The sequence below is a fragment of the Vespula pensylvanica genome, chromosome 11 (genome assembly GCF_014466175.1).
Source record: "Vespula pensylvanica isolate Volc-1 chromosome 11, ASM1446617v1, whole genome shotgun sequence".
NCBI classification, from domain to species: domain Eukaryota; kingdom Metazoa; phylum Arthropoda; class Insecta; order Hymenoptera; family Vespidae; genus Vespula; species Vespula pensylvanica.
The window spans coordinates 2,144,824-2,149,225 of NC_057695.1; the positions used below are offsets into that span (position 1 = coordinate 2,144,824).

The window sequence follows — 4,402 nt, forward strand, 5'->3', positions numbered from 1 at the left end:
GAAACATATCATCAATTATGCACCATCATTTAACTTAACGATAATTTATAATTTGACAATGCGATATTTGAAGGTTCTTCAAGTACGTTCTAGTCGATACTCTACCTTGTCGCAAACTTCCGATTAAAGTAATATTTTTCATGATTTATTGATTATGAGTCCTCTAGCTTCGCATAAAAACGACACTGACGCAAATCGAAACGTCTTTGACGACATTTGGTATGTCGGGTATGTAGGTCGTTCCTGTCGAGGAAAGATACGGAATCGTTTTTTATTCCAGTCCAATGGACATGCATTTTCGAACTTCTATCTCGATCTCTCCAGGTGCACTCTTCCATCGTGATCGAAATTCTCCTGTCGCTTAATCGCGCTTTAAAGACATCATACCGATCGCGAATTATGTGTTCCCCGTTGATATATTTTATCCTACTTCGCGCTTACTAAGCACGATCGTGCTTTCTACTTTTTCTTACCAATGCATGTTAAAATTCTTATCGTGTAATTCATTAAAAAGAAAGTAATCTCTATAGTGGTTTAAATTCGATATTTTTATTATTATAAACGACGATTCGATCATTCGATCAATCACGAATCGGAGCTGATTTTCCATTTAAAATGTTGTTTATTCTCTATAATTCTCGGTTAACATACAGGATTTAAATTTTATTTATATTTTCAGTTACAAATTACACTCGCGTAATTCATAATATCATTCCCGTAACATTTTCTGTAATCGACTGCCAAGACTAATATAGAGTAAAATTAAGAGAATTTATTCATATAAATGTGCGTACGTGTATATATAAAGTGAAAATATGATGTACATATTCAACATATAATGCTATATATATATATTATTTTAATGCAATAGAATGATGTTCAATGCGATAGATATGAAATGGGATTAGTAATCCACAAGTGATTAAATCAAACTTATCAAATATTATATACGTATAATGTAAATGAGAAATTAGATGAAATTAAAGCAACGAAACAAGAGCAGGCCTTAACACGTCTAGATAGTTTGTTAGAGGAACGAATACTGCGTACTAATGCATTAATAAGAACGACGAATGGGTGAAAAATCATGTCAAAGCTGATCCCTCCGATCGTCCTTTAATTATTTACAAATACTTTTTTCAGCAAGTATTTCCCAAATTCTCAGAATAGTACGATGTATATGTACGCAGATATATATACCAGTAATAACATTTTATCACGCTCGACTCGATTTTTTTTTGCTGCTTGCCGAAAACAATAGATAGAGGAATCTTTGAGCTATTGTTTATATACTAATGTTATCTTTCTCTTTCTATTAAGAGCCTCGTTGTATGTATTTAAAAAGAGACAAACTTACGTATATGTGTTAAGCAACAAGAGATTTTGCTATAACGACAATTTATATGTTTTAAAATTAACCTTATCCTTTATTTTTATGCATGAGTTATTGTCGAGAAAACGTCATTTTTTTGACACGATTTTTTTCAAAGAAAATAAAACGTGTATTCGAAAATTCGAAAAAAAAATCGTATTCTCACACGAATCTTCATCTTTAAAACGATCTCGTTCGTTAAAATCGTTAAAAAATTGTACCTGTGCTCATCGTTGGCGTAAACCATCATAAAGTAATGAGTGATGAACAGCCTTAACCTTAAATAATTTATAATTTTGATTATTTTACATTCGTTTAGACACTATACGGTGTATATCTAATCTTTGAACAATAATATATATAATCGCGTGATATTTATTACACGCGTTTTAATACGATATTTTATATATATTCTTTAATACATCTCTTCCCATAACCTCGTCACGTTTTATTACTTTTTATATCGATTTCTTTTTACATGGATTTATCTTTATTTTGTATAAATTTAATATCGTTCTTCTTTTGAACTTTTTTCCTTTTATTAACACTTTTTCTGCTGTCGAGTGTTTTATTAAAATAACCTTAACTTAAAATTCCAATAATTTATAAATTCGATCTTGCGATTTTTGTCTACGTGTACTGTCAACAAAAACGGACTTTTGAATGAATTGGATGGTTACACTCCGTTTCTAAGAGCAGAAATCTCAAAATTAATATTTTCGTCATAATAACAGCGAAAATAAAAGATATTTATATGGAAAACAATAGTGTGCAGGCACGTGAACATTTTCCTTACAAATATATTTTCACGCTTGCGAGCTTTATTTCTACAGAATCGAAATGATTAATTTTCACAGTTGCGAATAGCAAGGTATCCGTTTAAACAATTTTTAAGTTCGTATGTCATATTCTTAATGTTTCGATACTTTCATACAAATCGAAACTTTACAAGCACGTGGGAAGCCATTGCACAGATGATGCACTATGCCAGCGCGGTGGTCAACGTAGTTTTCTTGCTGCCGCTGAATCCGCCATTCTGAGTTATTTCGTCCTCTCGTTAATTGCAGGTAATTAGAATATTTTATCTAATATACACGCTTATTTTATATACCAATAGATTGCCGAAAATGCGATTTTCGTGATTGAATAAATTAACATCGATCACGCTTAACTGCAAAATGTAACTTATTCTACTGCATTCCTTAACCTAACATAATCATATAAGCAATCCTTATTTTCGATTATAGAATGGAAGAGGTACGACGTCCGGAGTTTAGTCATCGGTTTTACTTATCTAAGATATGAATAAGAAATGGTATTCGAGACACAACGATGACTGGTGAGCAATAGTTGACAAATATTGTTATGTATTACTACTATTCTTTATGAATGTGTTTAGTTAATTCTATGTTTATCTTTTCAGGACGTATGCGTAGTGATTTCGTTCGTTAACGTTAACAGTACAGTGTGACATATGTACTTAGGAATATGAAAGATGGATTTGGTTACAGTTAAACAGAATTGACATCTTCTCTTTAAGTTAGTACATTCATTCTTCGATTAAGCAGTGTTCTTTTATTGAAACTTTCTTTAGTCCTTTTCTTTTGCTTATGTATTTTTTACTGAATGTGTTGTACACATATCAAACAGCTGAGGATTCTGAATTCATTCTACCTTCATAGTATTCTCGTAACTTTATTTCTTTAATTTTGCATTAATGAATTTAATGTGGATTCTTCCAACATTTATCGTTGACGTGTGATTAGTAATCGACATTATCGGAATAAGGAAGATTGGCCCATAAGACTTTTATTTCATTCATTGATAAATATTTACTGAAATCGAAGAGGTTAAGTTTTACATAATCGTATAAATTGCATCCTAGAACTACGTACTCTTCTCTTGTCAAATGGATATCATTAGAAATTTATGTGCGCGGTAAACAATCACGAATATCATAAACTAATTATATTTTAATCTTTAGTTTTTATCGAATACACAATTACAATTAAGTATATAAACTGTTTACTTTTTTATAAAATTTAAATATATTACATAGAGCACATTTAGTATCTTTTAAATGAATGCTTATTATAAAAGCTTTTTTATTTTTATTTATAATCTATACATTAAAGATCGATAAGAAATTCAACAATTATATCATGTTTACATCTTTCTCTTTGAATTTCATTACACAGGTGACGTACGCGCCTATGTGACAGTCTATTAAGTTATGAATGCCTTGCAACTTGAGTTTCATTACTAGCATTTATCAATCTGAGTGAAGTTATATCCAGTGCCAATTTGATTATCAATGTAAATCAAATTACGAGAAATACTTAAGAAATATGATACTTACACGATGCAAGCGTTGTTGGAATCACTCGTTGTCTAGATAAAACACGTCTAGATAGCTGCTTAGAGGAACGAATACTGCGTATTAACAACGTGTTAGTAAGGGCAACGAATGGGGGAAAGTCGATCTCTCCGATCGTCCTTTGATTATTTACAAATATTTTTCCCTACAAGCTTCTCAAATTCTTCGAATTGTACGACGTATATATACACAATATATTCACACGTAGTAATAACAATACATCATTCTCGACTGGTTTTTCTTTCGTTGCTTGCTGGAAACAATAAGCTATTGTCTATATACTGATGTTATCTTTCTCTTTCTATTAAGATTGTATGTATTTAAAAAGAGACAAATTTACGTGTGCGTAAGCAACGAGACTTTGCTATAAGGATAATTTAAATGTTTTAAAATTAACCTTATCCTTTATTTTTATGCATGAATTATCGTCGGGAAAACATCATTTTTTGACACAATTTTTTCAAACAAAACGAAGCGCGTATTCTCACTCGAATAGTCATCTTTGAAGCGATCTCGTTCGTCAAAATCGTTAAAAAATTATACCTGTATTTATCGTTGGTGTAAACCAACATAAAACAACGAGCAACGGACCGTCAACAAAAAACGGACCTTTGAAAGAATCGGATGGTTACTCTCTTTTTCTAAAAGCAGAA

The 4,402-nt window shown here is 31.0% G+C and overlaps 1 long non-coding RNA gene across 2 annotated transcripts; it reads left to right on the forward strand.

The window, feature by feature from the left end:
• The first annotated feature begins 2,324 nt into the window (after positions 1-2,324).
• LOC122632833 lies at positions 2,325-4,227 on the forward strand. 2 transcript variants are annotated; one of them, XR_006327956.1, is made up of 4 exons: positions 2,325-2,439; positions 2,620-2,711; positions 2,796-2,911; positions 3,571-4,227. It is a non-coding gene; the product is annotated as an uncharacterized LOC122632833 (long non-coding RNA). The 2 variants fall into 2 exon arrangements; XR_006327955.1 differs by lacking the exon at positions 3,571-4,227 and having other exon boundaries at positions 2,796-3,530.
• Positions 4,228-4,402: the final 175 nt, after the last annotated feature.